The 14676-nt window shown below is 46.5% G+C and overlaps 1 long non-coding RNA gene across 1 annotated transcript; it reads right to left on the reverse strand.

Moving 5' to 3' along the window:
• Positions 1 to 540: 540 nt before the first annotated feature.
• Positions 541 to 13982, reverse strand: LOC117201160 (uncharacterized). The gene is made up of 3 exons (XR_004483131.2): positions 13654 to 13982; positions 2033 to 2155; positions 541 to 1299 (listed from the first exon to the last, which is right to left on the reverse strand). It is a non-coding gene; the product is annotated as an uncharacterized LOC117201160 (long non-coding RNA).
• Between the last annotated feature and the right edge of the window lie 694 nt (positions 13983 to 14676).

Genomic DNA, 14676 nt, shown 5'->3' on the forward strand with positions numbered 1-14676 from the left:
CCACCTCACTGCCTGGAACTCACCTATGACGGCTGGGGCTCCAGCAACCATCTTGGGCCAAGAAAGATGGGTCAAAGGACCCTCAAGAGCCCAAATGGTAGGACAGAAAGTCGAAGGATTTCAAGTCTCTGATGACTTTGTGAAGCTGCCTACAGCCCCAGGCTGCTTCCCTCCCAGACTTCCTTGTGTGTGAGAAGAGAAAGCCCGGGGGTCTTTATTCTTAGGGCTCTCTTATAGCCAGCCGAACACAGTTCCTCACTGATACAGCATCATAAAATGATCCCTATAGGAAGGTTATAGATCAGGGAAGGGATGAAAGTCATAAAACGAGCCCAGGCCTGGAGGTTAGAACCCCTCTTTGCGGTCTTTGCTATGCTAATTATGCCTTTAGCTCCATGAACTTAAGCAACACACTTCACCTCTATTTACTCAAATCTTCTCTTTAAAAATAAATAAATAAAACTTCCTCCCACAGAGTTATGATGGCTAAATGACATAAAGATGGGAAAGTTGGGTTTTTTTTAATAAGTTTATTTATTTATTTTTGGCCATTTTGGGTCTTCATTGCTGTGCATGGGCTTTCTCTAGTTGCGGCGAGCAGGGGCTACTCTTCGTTGTGGTGCACGGGCTTCTCATCGTGGTGGCTTCTCTTGTTGTGGAGCACGGGCTCTAGGCGCACGGGCTTCAGTAGTTGTGGCTCGTGGGCTCTAGAGCTCAGGCTCAGTAGTTGTGGTACACAGTCTCTGTAGTTGTGGCTCACGGGCTCTAGAGCGCAGGCTCAGTAGCTGTGGAGCGTGGGCTTAGTTGCTCCGCGGCAAGTGGGATCTTCCCGGACCAGGGCTCGAACCCGTGTCCCCTGCATCGGCAGGCGGGTTCTTAACCACTGCACCACCAGGGAATTCTCTGGAAAGTCTTTTGAGATGGTAAAACCATTCACCATTGTTACGGTTGGTTGTAGTAATGATGCTCTACAGAATAATCCTTCCATTAGCCCATTTCCTGTTAAATGGGTCAATTCTAGACTCCCATGTTCTGGGCAGTGATGTTGACATTAAAACTGAAACCATAGAGCTTAAGAAATCACAAGTCATTTTGATAGAGCACAGACAGTTTTGCAAGGACCTTTCTCTTCACTGGGGAGTGACCGTCTTCTCATCAAGGGAGGCAGAATCATCAACGATGATCAATCCTTTTACGCTGAGATTTACATGGAAGATGGCTTAATAAAGCAAATTGGAGACAGTCTGATTACCCCTGGAGGAGTGAAGACCCTCAAGGCCAGTGGGAAGATAGTGATCCCTGGAGGCACAGATATTAAAAAAAAAAGAACTGAACAGTGGTTAACAAAACTAGAATTCTTTCTAAAGAAAAGAAGGTGGGAGAAAAGCGGGCATTTTTAAAGTCTTCAAATTGTAAGGTAGTTGTAAAGAGTGATCAGCTGTTTGCTATGACCTCCAAGGATGCAGGCTTCTGGTTAGAAGAGTAAGTGTTCCCTGCTTGGGCACTGTCTTCGACCTGGTTCCCTAAAAGCAGAGATTGGTGGTCTTCTGGGAGAGATTTCGGGAGGAGAAAGTAAGGCACTTAGGGAAGTGGGTTAGAGCAGGAGAAGAAGATAAAGATGTGGGTTCCCCTCAAGTCTAGCCTCAGCCTGATCCCAGAGGGAACTCTGGAGCTTATATAACATCAAGGAATTGTGTCACCTCAAGGCAAGAGGACCAGCATTTTAGACCTCAGTATCAATCAGGCACTGGGGCAGACCACCCCTGAGAGGGTGAGGGGACAATAATCTCCCAAGTGTCTCTGAGTGAGGAGGTCCCCGTGGGCTGAGGACAATTCTTGAGGAGGGTGTAGCTGAGATCCCATAGCCAACACTTATAGCAGCTGTGGGATGCATGCACTGGCCCATGACGGGGGAGCTGGGTTGTGTCCCCTGGCGTCTACTATAGGAACAGAACACTGAAACACTGGAGTGGGTTATGGAGGAAGCATCTGTCTACTTCTCTAGAGACCCTGAAAAGTAGAACCAACTCACCTGTGTGGCAGAGTCAAAATAAATGGGCTTGCCATGAAGAGATGGGTGGATGAGACACTTTCACAATAGACCGTGGGGCTCTGCAGTTCTGTTTTCCGGCATCCTGGGAATTCAACTGCAAACCTGGCAGAAATGAGAACGCGTGGGACTCGAGAGCTCCATCCTGAGAGTGCCCCCCGATAGAGAAGAGAGATGAATCAGGGAAGCCTTTTCTCCTTATGCCTTATTCTTCTTTCCCCGATGGTCAGTGGCCACTGTCAGAGGCAGTTTGGAGTAATCATTAAAAAGGCAAAGTCTACAGTCAACCCCCTGTTTGTTCTGCCCTTAGACTAGTTAGCTCAGCCCCCTAAGCCTTGCTCTCTCCAGCTGTAATAAGGACAGTTCTTGTGGCAGAGGCGGCTGGCTGGCCACCCATCCACAGTGCAGGTGTGTGGCTGCCCAGTCAGCACCTACATTTCCAAGTCCCCCTTGTGGCCACATGTGACCGATTCTCACCAATGGGGTGTGAGCAGAAGTGACTGTCCCTGACCAGAGTGGTTAAGAAGTGAGTTATTCCCCTACCAATTCTTTCCCCAACCAACTACTGAAAGGAGAGAATTCTGAAAACTTATAGGAGGGCATAGGCATAGGTGGAAGGAGCCTAGATTCCTACATCACACAGAAGGCTGCGTACCCAGGATTACTCAGAATAGACTGAAGTGAGTGAGAAATCAGCTTTTCATCCTGTTAGAGCTCAGAGATTTGGGGATTTGTTAAAACTAGTGTTAACCCAAAACAATTGTAAAACAATTGTAAATTCCTACTTTAAGTTTGTCATGGATTGAGATGACATCTGTAAAGAATTTTAGGCCCCTTGATAATGTCTATCATCTTTCCTCACAAAGTACCCCCAAATGAACTGAGTCTATTGAAAGGTGATAGGTGGGTGTTTCTCAATATTTTGTTGAAGAATATGCAAATGCGGCCACAAGACAAATTCCCTAGCCCTTCTTAAAGTCTGATATATAGAAATTCTGGAGCACTGAGCACTGCTTAGCAACCTGGCAGATAATCAGCGCTTATAATTGTTAGTTATGAGTATTAACAGAGAAGGGATAGAATTTTTATGCAAACAATAAGAGAAATCAATAGCTACTGAATGTTTACTATATATTAGATACCATACTAAGAAGTTGTGTATGTTATTTAATTAATTCTAGCCATAAAGTGATTGAGGGAGAGATACTTTATCCCCATTTTACAGATAAGAAAACTGAGATTCAAAAAAGTTAAGTAACTTGCTGAGTTAGTAAGTAGCAGAACTGGCTTTGAATCCAGGTCTGTTCATTCCCAAAGCTGTGTCCTTTCCTCTCTACTATGATGTACCTGGTTCCAGGGCTGCCCCTCAGAGTGTAAGGACTCTAGTCCCTGGGGGTAATTTAATCACCACAAAACCATAGCCAGATCCCTGTCCCGTGACAGATTTTTTTTTTTATTCCCTTAAAGTCAGCCGCCAGTCCCAGAAAGTTTTTTTAAAGTCATGATTTATATAGGTCACCTCACGGCAACATTTTCAATCTTAATTTTAATCACCCTCCCCGCCACGAGAAAACTTACAAGGGGAAAGCTTGGAGAGGTTAGTGATTTCTGACCCCCACATTAAAGACACTGTCCTCAGAAGTCCCCTCTGGCTTCCCAAGTGAGCTCTTGGCATCTGTGATTTTCCGCATCACCGCTGAGAGCTGGAAAGGTTTGGACTCTGCCAGACGTCTCTGCACGGGAGGGTGACCTAGACAGGCCCTTGGGCCAGCTCAGTAAATCAGAGGAAAACAGAAGGCCCAGATGCTCTATGTCACACTGGGAAAGGTAAAGGCCTTCTCAGACCATGAGTGTATCTATCTCGGGTGGCCCTGTGTGACAGACAAGAGAAGATGGGTGGAGGAGGCAGGGGGCCAAAGCACTGTCTCCTCCTGAAGAACACAGGGGGCAGTGTTCTCTGCAGAGAACCTGGCTTGAGTCCACCGAGCTTTCCTATTCCAATCGTTTGTACCTTTAAACCTTCACAACTTTGCTTTTGTAGAGAATAGGTGTGCTCTCAGTGCTAAATTCTGACCTTGGTCTTTAATAGCAACTCAAGGCAAGGGGAACAAGGAAAGTGTTACTGACACTTATACTTGGCATTTCACTTCCTGAGTTTCTCCACAGCATTGGGGGTTTGAGGGTGTAAATGAATCCTGTTTCTCCTCCCCTCTGGATTCTGAACCAATGGGGAAGTAATACACAAGAATCAAAGATCACATGGATGACCTTCTTGCCGAGAAGGCTGGTTTGAAGACCTGGCTGGGATCCAAGGCCCAAAGAAGCATCTTCTCCTCCCACTAAGAGGAAATCACGCACTGGTCACAGGATAAACTGCCATGGGGCATCGCATACAGGACCCACGGCAGAGTGGAGGAAAACTGGGGACCTGTGGGCAGGCAGAAGTGCTGAGCAAGGTGGGTAGGCACCATGCCGCCTCCCCATCTTCCCCAGGAAGCCTAGAAAGAAGGGCTGGGACTGTTCCTCCAGTTATATTCGCCAGGGAGGAGTGGAGGAAGGGTCCGCTCTTTTGTAGGGAGTGGGGCAAATAAGCTTTCCTTCCAACAGACTGCTGAAGAAAAGGAGAAAGGATCCTTTAATTCCGGAGGCGGTTTAGAAGCCCTGGTGGACGCCCAGAGCAAGAAAGCCCATCTGGACCTCGGAATTAGCCACACCATCTCCATCTGCCAGCCGCCCCAGGTCTCCTTTTCTGCACCAAGAAGCTGACCAGATTTGCAACTGTTGGCTGACTAGCTGGGACACATCAGCATCGATGGATCCAAGTCACCTCTGTCAGGCTCCTCCAGCCAGCGCCTGCTGGCTGTTTTTCCATGTCCCCTCTCCTGAAAGCATTGCGCAGCACTGACATTTTGAAGTAGTGTTTTTCCTGAATTTACTGCATTTTCCCTTCTTGGAGGTAATAGATGGGCTGCTTGGCTTTCCTTCGATGCAGACACTGCTCTGTGGTCGCCACAGCTCCAGAATGTGTGAGCAGATTAGGCAGGGTGAGAATTACAGCATCCTGGGCTCCACATGCTTCCCTGATTGGCGTGTCATTTTCCAATCTGCTAGCACTTCACAAACAAAACATTATTTTAATTACTTTGAGCTATACTGATGGGTCAGATTTTTCTCTGCTTTTTTTCCTTTCTGCTCCATGTGGCATCCCTGTGCTGTCTCCCGTAATGACAGACCTCCGGTTACAAGGCGTGCCGTGGGAGGCCAAGGAAAGGCCCCTTCCCATGCCTTCTCCCAGGACCTTGGGATCTTAAGAAACTGGTCCTGGCTCCTAGCCAAGGGTTGCCCCGTTGAGCTTGTTTTGATACCCAAAGAATGAAAGATTTCCAAAGCAGGCTTGACTTGCAGGTTTGGTTGATCTGATCTTCTACCCACCATAAATGATCTCTTACTTAAAATACTGTGCATTTTAAACTGTCCTGTTGCCCAAGCAGGGTGGAATGTTACAGAAGACGCCACGTACGTGCAGGGGTTTAACGCAATGGGTTCCTCCTTGTGCGATGGCCATATTCCTGAGAGGCCAGGCTGCTGCTGGGGAGTCCAGGGGAGCCAGATCCCACAGGAGCCAACAAGAATTGTAGACAAATATCCTTAGGCTGAATAATAGCGATAGTATCTTGAGTTTGTCTCGCTTCCAGAAACTTCATAAGAACAAAGGGGTGTTTTACCTACATGTGATCTCCCCTTCACAGATTTTTTTTTTTTTTTTTTTTTTAATGAGAAAGTATCTTCTAAAGAGTCTTTAAAACATCCCCTCAGCCCACCCAAGTTCAGGCCTGGGCTGTTTCTCACCTGGATTAGCCTCAGGTCCCCCCCTTCAGCTCTTGCCCCCTGCCCTCCCTCCCTCTCACGGATGCCAGCTTCAATCTCCTAGTGCCCAGTGTTAATCATATCTGTCTCCCGGTTAACACTTGTCAGAGGCTCACCTTCCTAAAGGGAGTACAGGTGCCCCAGTGTTGGTCCAAGGCCTGCCATGAAGTCGCCCTGACAGCTTCCTCCACTGTGCCCGCCCCACCAGCATTCAGCCCTGCTCAGGGGTAAGACTCCATCTGTCCTCCAGACACGCACCGTGCACCCCTCATCCTGCCTGGACAGCCCCCGGTCCCTCCTCCTCCCAGAATCCTGCCCATTGTTCTAAGCCAAAAGCACCACCCTCTTCCAAAAGCCTAGCCTGTTCTTCTAGGCAGACAATTTCTTCAGGTGTCCGTGTGGATGCACTATATTCTATTTCCATTCTCTGTCCATCTGTGTGCATGTCTTAACCTTCTCTCTCAGGGCATTTTCTCCATCTGTTCATCTCATGTCCTCCGTGGCATCCAGCACAGCTTCTTACACTTAATTGTTGCTCAATAAGTAGTAATTGAATTGATTTGGACTTAGCGTCGATACTTTCTTATCATGTGCACTGAAGTACTATCTCCCTGAGTATTTTCTATCCTGGGTTCAGAAATTATAAGACCCATTTCCAAATGGCATCAAGATAGAAAACTTGTACTCTTTAGTTTTGAGAATAATTTCTGTTCTTTTCATCAGATTTTAGGAAGCGGAGAGGCAGGGGGTGGGGTAGGGGGCTAGCAACTTCGTGGGAATTTCAAGAGCTTTGAAGTTAGGTTTGAATCCCTGCTCCATCCCTGACCACCTGTGTGACGTTGAGCAAGTTCCTTAATCTCTCTGAACCTCAGTTTCTCTTCTCTGAAATGGAGACAAAAGTACCTATTTTATAAGTTTATTTATGAGAATTAAATTCGAAAGTTTCTGTTAAGCTCTGACCCAGTGCCTAGTATATAGTAAGTGTAAATCATTCCCATCATCATCCTAATCCTAGGTGTAAATTCGTTTTCATAATATGACAAGATTATAACCTGATTGAATTGGAGGATATTAGCGCAAGAACACTCATTGAACTGTGCCATAGGCAGGTGTTCAAACGTGTGTTAAAAGGTACAAGAGATTTGCTGAAGTCAAAGTGAGATGCAGTATAATCGTGGCAATGAGACACCCTGTTGCTGGGACCCTGCTCTCCCGGGGTCGTCCACAGACTGACTGGAGCCTTATGTCGGCATCTGACTCTGCAGGCGCCTGGCTTCACAGGCCAAGCCCCTGCGGTTGACCCAGCCTGGCCGCCCTCCACTCCCGCACTTAGAAGGACCCCAGGCTTGGCTTAATGCTCTGCTGTCATCAACTTGAAATTCTCCCTCATTTTCTAATGGGCTCTGCATTTGCATTTTGCACCAGGTCCCAAATTCTGTAGCCAGTCCTGCTTACAGGAATGTGAGGGGTTATACTTAATTCATTTTCTGCCCCTACTGCCTGACACATCATGTGCTCATACATGGAATGAATGAATTTCACTTCCACAGCCATCTGGGTGACAGCTGCTCATACACCTGCTTTTACCTAAAGTTTTACATTTAAAACTGACAAAGTTAGGTATGTTTGTGCCTCAGACTTTGAATTTGGTGAAATAGGACATTTGCAATTTTCTGCAAAATCTCCATACAGAAGAAAGAGAGCAGCTAGAATGTGGGGGACTTCGCCACCTGTTTTAAACATCTCAGTTTTACCTTTTTTTTTTTTTTTTTTTTGTAAGACCTCCAACTTTATTTCTCTTTTACTATTTTTTTTTTTTAAGACACATTTTTGGACTAGATGAGTAGTTTCCTGTCATGGCACATGGCTGAAATTCTATTATCAGATGCATTTCTTTTTTTAATTTAAAGCTTTGACTCTAGGGAAAGTTAGCCCGCTAAACCTTCAATTCAGCAAGTGCTTATTGCTAGCTAGATGGATAAGGCACCGGGAAGATGCTAACGTAAATGATGTTGCACATCCCTGAGAGGATGTGAGTCTGACTGCAGCATTGGTTACCACATGAATCCACTGAACTGACTCCATTGACCTGGCCGGCTGGACTGGCGTCTCCTTATTTCCTCATATACATTCTTTCTAAAGTTTATTTGGAAAGAAAAGTTGAATTTCATGGACTATTTTTTTCATACAAAGTGATTCAGCTTTCTCCTGCCATTAGGAAAGTGTGTAAACAAAATTTATAGGAACATGTAAGTAGTAGTTAATTCCAACTTAAAGGATCATTACCTGTTCTTTTTATTCACTGGATTGTAACCTAGGTTCTCTCCCACTCCAACACATACACACATTCACACACACTCCCCTTTCCTTGAAATTGTTTTGGGACCAACTGGCGCTCTGATGTAAACAACTTTATAGCAGACATTTTAAAAGCAATTCAACTACAATTTCTGACAGCTGCTAGACAAGTAAAAGATACATCTGAAAAGCGATTCAGATATACATTTTTTACATTTGTGGATATATACATTTGTGGTAAAATACACATAACATAAAATTTACCCTTTTAACCATTTAAAAGTATACATCTCAGTAGCATTAAGTACATTCACATCATTATGCTATCAGCACTCCATGCATCTCCGGAACTTTCCCATCATCCCCAGCTGAAACCTTGTACAATAGTTCCCCATTCCTCTCTCCCTCCAGCCCCCGGTGACCACTATTCTACTTTCTGTCTCTATGAATTTGACTATTCTGCATATCTCACATAAGTGGAATTGTACAATACTTGTGCTTCGGGGTCTGTCTTGTTTTACTTAGCGTGATGTCTTCAAAGTTTATCCATGTTGGAGTATGTATCAGAATTTCATTCCTTTTTAAGGCTGAATAATATTTTACTATAGGTACATACCACATTTTGTTTATCCATTCATCTGTCAGTGGAAATTTAGGTTGTTTCATATATATATATATATATATATATATATATATATATATATATATATATATATATACATGCCACAGTATTCCCTTAGAGCCTTTAAATTTTACAATATGCAAATCTTTCTGATGATGTGTCCCATTTCTCTCAGCGCCAGTGAGCCAGACAGCCCTTCTTTCCCCCTCACAGCCTCAGAGGTCTTCTGTGATAATGAAGAAAGGAGAAAAGAACACCTCTCCAGAGGGAGATCTTTGGTCAAACCTGAGCTTATTAGAGGTGTCTCAGAAATGTCCATTTACAGGGAACTATATTCAATATCTTGTAATAATCTATAATGAAAAAGAATATGAGAAAGTATATATATATACACACATATATATCTATATATATGTGTGTGTGTATATATATATAACTGAATCATTTTGCTGTACACCAAAAACTAACACAACATTGTAAATCCACTATACTTCAATTAAAAAAAACAGAAATATCCACCGAGCCCCTACCCAGCAGGAACACAAGCCTTATGAAACAGACCCAGATGCTTTCATCAATGGCCTTACACTCCCTAGAGATCACTTCCGCACAACCCCAATGGACCCCAAACCATGGCATCAGGTTTGCAATGAAGCTGACTCGGGCAAGTGGGATATGGAGCTCCTCTCTGAGGCAGGAGAGTAGTTTTTCATACCTGGAGCTTGGGATACATGTGAGATGGGAGTGGGTGGCGATAGTTGAAGTAAATACCCGTGTCAATGGCTTCTCTGTCCTGGAATGTGCCAGCTGTGACCACAGCCAAGTCAGGACGAGGCCTCAACAGGCCAACAACCCACCCGAACATTGAATAGTGTCTTTGACGGAGTTTGGTGATAGTTCTTCTCCTTCTCCTCCACTCAGTCCCATTCATCACATATCTGCAAGCACCTGCTGCTTACAGGCATGCTTCCCGGCATCCAGACTTGGCTGGTGCCTCTGTCTAGGTGGGATGTGCACCCTGCACCAAGAAGCAAGCAAAGCAGAGGGTCGTTCTGCAGATTCCTGCCCTGCACGGGCAATACCCTGGGGTGGGGTAGGGGTGGGGGTGGGGGTGAGCGGGTGAAGCTGCATCGCCTCCTTCATGGGGAATTGCTCCTCCCTATTCCATGTGTCCAGTATATAGTTGGACGGTCACATCCAAAGCTCAGAAGAGAAAATGTATGTGGAAATACAGATTTAGAAGCATAGGTGTAGGCGGCACCTGAAGTCTTGAAATGGAATCAAAAGTCTTGGGGAATGTATGTGAAATGACAAGAGAAGAGCAAAAACTGATCTCTAGGAAACATCAACATTTCAGGGTGAGCAGGATAAGAAGAAACAGGGGACAGGGTAGAGAGGGCCAGGGGAGAGGCATGACCAAGGAGGGGGGAGAGTCTATCAAGAAAAAGGGCATGGCCAACAGTGCCAACTAGAAGTCCACCGCCAGAAGCTGCACTGTGAATCCAGCTGGTGATCCAACCATTGGCTGGTACTCACTGTTGCCCAGGCAACGACATCCTGTTCTTTGAATAGGTCTGGCTTTGTGTACTGAGGTAGCAGGGAGAACAGGAAGATACCAGAGGTGTAGGACATAAAATTGGTGAAGATTCTGATGAAGGTTAACCTCAGCAAAGTTAGTAAAGGACTGTAGGAATTGGCCAGCTGCCAAGAATGGAGGAGAAAATATTCCAGACTGAGAGGGTGGTAAGGAAACATCCTGGGAACTGCCAGTAGTCTAATGCGCCTGGATTGTTGGGTGCATGTGGAAAAGGCATGAGAGATGAGGCTAGAGAAGATACTGGGGTGAGATGACAACAGGGCTTTTAGTCTTGCTAAGGAGTTTGCATTTTCTTTCAAGGCAATAGGGATCCCCAAGGCATTTTATGCGGAGGGCTGATATGAGCACATTTGCATCTTGGACTGATCACCCTGGCAACAGACAGAGGCCGTTGAGTTAATGCAAGGTGAGAAATTACGAAGGGCTGTGGCATTGAGGATGGATTTGTGATATATTAAGGAAGAAGAATTGGCAGGGTATTTTAAACGTAGTGGCAAAAATTAAAATTTGACCCCTTAAGTCAGGCTCAATGGCAAAGACTGCTAGTAACAGAATCTGACTCCCCCAGATAAAACCTGTAGTTTTGACTCCCCCAGATAAAACCTGTATATCCCATCTTCCTTGCAATTATAAGGGCCATGTATCTAAGTTCTGTCCAATAACTTATAAGTGGATGAGTCTTATTCTGGGAACCTTCTTTATAAGTTATCTACCATCCACCCTTTGCCCCTCTTCGTTATCCTTTTCGCCCTCCTGCTGGATGTGATGGCTGGAACTGGAGCAACCGTCTTGGACCTTGAGAAGACCATGACCTTAGGAATGGAGGTTAAGCATAGCAGGGAAATTAGACAGAAGGAGTCCCCGGGTCCCTGAGAGCTTCTTGGAGCAGAGCTGCCCCATCAATCCGAGAGTACCTAGCTCCAGACTTTCACAGTACAGATCAGCTTTTTTCTATCTTGTTTAAGCCACTGTTATGTTGAACTTCTTTTAGCCTTTTACCGAATTAACTGGCCCTGATCCTAACTAATAAAGCTCTCACTTTTAGCTGTTCGCAGAGTCTCTAACGCTGGGAGCTGTCAGTCTGTACCACTGCTCAGCCTTTAGCATATTCCTTCTGTCTCCAGTGCTTTTTTGCATCCTTGGCTGAACATCCAGCCCTATTCCTAGTAGGTGCTTAATAAATACTGAGGAGAAGGAGGAGGCAGTACCCAGAATTGTTGTTTTCAGACCTTGTTAGTCATCAGGCCTCAGGAGAAATTTGTAATGTAAATTTCATCATGCAAACTAGTTAATGCCTTGCCTAGTGGCCCTCAGCCCAGGAGTGTGAAGGAGAAAAGAGGAGAGTCCAACAAGAGTCTGACTCTATTACCTCACCTGGGGATGTGCAGCCTTGAAGGCACTGACTCATCTTTTCTGGGGCAGGGGTGGGAGACATGATTTGTATCAGTTGGCAGGGAAGACAGCATCAGGGTGAATAAGGAGGAAAGTTGTGTCTAAGGTTCAGGTGAGGGCTTCAGCTGGTTCCCTGCTGGCGCCCTCTCCCAGCAGCCTCTGCTTCTCCTTTGTAGCATATCTCTCAAAACAAATTAATGTTTCCTGCAATTATTTGTTCAGTATATCTCCCCTACTAGAGCATTAGCTCCACCAAAATCAGGAACCAAGCCTGCATTCTTCACCCCAGTATCTGGAGCACAGAAGGCACTCAATAAAATACTTGTTGAGAAATAAATGAATCAGTCCACCTTTTCACGCAAAGAGGAAAGAGCTTAACAAACAAAAGGGTTACATGGGAAATCTCCTTTGCAAATTTTAAAGGAAAGTATTGTATTGATAGAAAAGATTTTTCACTCTGTGGATGAGCCCTAGCAGAAGTCTGGACCCTGAGCCAGCTTCCTTAGCTCCATTTCCATCCAGTCAGGTAAGCTCTCGATTACCCAGCGCTGTAGGAAGTGCAAAGGAATTTTAATATTCACTTAATGTTCACAAGACGAACAGTAAGTCCGCTGGGAGCAAAGGAAACAAGATATTCAAAGGCTATAAGCAAGGTCTGACGGAAGTGACTTTGAAATTATCCCCAGGTTAGGGCTGCAGGCACCTGGGGTTGGAGGTCCAGCCTGGACCAAGCCGGGCCTGGGGCGGGTGACCGGGGAGTGGGTTTGCCCAGCGGGGAGGGGGCGCGGAGGGGGTGCGCCCTCTGCCGGGGGTGAAGGAAAATGCGTCCGCACAGGCGTTGTGTCCGTCCTGTCTGTCCCGAACCTCTCGAGAGTAAATATTAACTTATTCCAGGGGGAAAAGTGGAGGGGAAGAAAAAGCGTCTCAAACTCTCGCCCAGGAAGTGTTCTTCACAAGTGTTTTCCGACTCCCGCCCTTACAGCCCCGAACTTTTCCAGGCTCAAGGGGGACTGACTGCGGTTAATTGCGGGTACTGACGGCCCAGGTCCCGGGAAGCCGGAGTGCTCCCCCCGCTTCTCATCTTTAAAGTGCAAAGAAAAAAGAGACTGCTTGAGACGATCAGAAATGGCAGGTCTTATCGGGCCCTTAGGACCCTCTTGTGACGGCGTCATCTTCCCCTTTCTGGGGTCTGGGGCGCAGAAGCAGGTGCCTTTTCCGCGCCGGAAAAGAGGCTAAAAATGCCCCAAGCCCCTGGAACTGGTCCTGGGGGCACACCGCGGTGCAGGCCCCGGGACCAGCCGGGACACCCTCTAAGCCAGGAGGCGGGGCCCACCTGTGCCTCCTGGCAGCAGCCCAAAGCTGGGAGGGGCGCTCGCACCCACGTGGGCGCCGAAGCCGGCTCTGTTCCCCGCCCTCCGCTCTGGTTGCAAAATCTGGAGACTGAATTAGATGGTCAGGTGGCCCTAACCCTAGAAGTTCTCGATTCTGTTGTCGTTTTTTTAGACCCAGATTGTGTCAGTGGAGGGAGTTGAGGAACAGGGGATGCCTTGGAGTGTGAACCAGAAGAAAACAATGGGTGGGGGTCATCTAACCAGCTCCCTTCACTAGAAAAGCCTAAACTGCTTTCCAAGATCCGGGGCTCTCTTTACTGAATCGGGAGTGACACCTAGTGGCTGGTTCTCCGCGGGATTTCCGAGGCGGCACTTGCCCACTGATCGCTAAGAGCCTTGGGAGCACCGGGTACCATTGATGTTTCCCGTTTTCTGGCCCCCATCAACAGCACTTTTCGTGCAACTTAGGCAACTCTAATTAAAATGCTCTTCTTACCTGGAGACCTGGCTTGGGCAGCTGGCTCACTCTCAGGCAGCAAATACAGCATGTATTGAGCTGGATGCTGTTGTAGATGCTGGGGATACAAAGAGGACCAGGGCTTAGTTCCGGCCCTCAAGAAATTCACAGCCCAGCTGGGGAGAAATGGAGAGGTTAGACAGTGGACAAATTTTAAGTGTGTTGGATGCTGTGGGGGAATCAGAGGTGGACCTAAGTGCCTAGAGGCATTGAGGAAGGCAGAAATCCTTGAGCTAAATTTTGAAGATTAGGTGGTATGGTAGGCAGAATTCTAAGATGGCCCCCAAAGTTCTCAGGTCCCCCTGAGCCCCACCCCCACATTCCCCCAGTTATTCAATCAAATACCAATTTAGGTGCTGTGGTAAGAGATTTTGCAGATGCAATTAAGGTCCCACATCAACTGATCTTAAAATCTGGAAATTATCCTTGGTGGACCTGACCTAATCAGGTGAGCCTTGAAAAGCAAGTAGGCTTTTCCTGGCAAAAGAGATTTGAAGCATGGAAAGGATTTATCATGGGCAAGATTCTCCTTTGCTAGCTTTAGAGATGAAGGGGGCCAGTGGCAAGGAAACTGGGCAGCCTTTAGGAGCTGAGAGCAACCCCTGGCTGACAGCCAGCAAGGAAAGAGGAGAAAAATTCTGCCAACAACCAGTGAGCTTGGAAAAGAGCCCTGAACTCCATGAGAGAACACAGCCCCGGCTAACACCTTGCCTGTAGCTTTGTGGGAACCTAAACAGAGAACCAGCCACACTGTGCCCAGCTCCTGACTTTGTGGTAATTTGTTACACAGCCATAGAAAACGAATACAGATGGTCATTAGAAAGAGAGCGACTGCCTGGACAAAGGTTCAGAGGCATAGAGCAACAAGGTGTATTTGGAGAACTGAAGTCATTCGGTACAGCCGGACCATGGGGAGCAAAGGAGATGGTGAAATGTAATATCAGGAACCTGGCGTTGTCACAGAGAGACTGTGCCCTCGGGCTAGTTAACTTAGCTCTCTGC

Source organism: Orcinus orca, chromosome 11 (assembly GCF_937001465.1).
Source record: "Orcinus orca chromosome 11, mOrcOrc1.1, whole genome shotgun sequence".
Lineage (NCBI taxonomy): Eukaryota > Metazoa > Chordata > Mammalia > Artiodactyla > Delphinidae > Orcinus > Orcinus orca.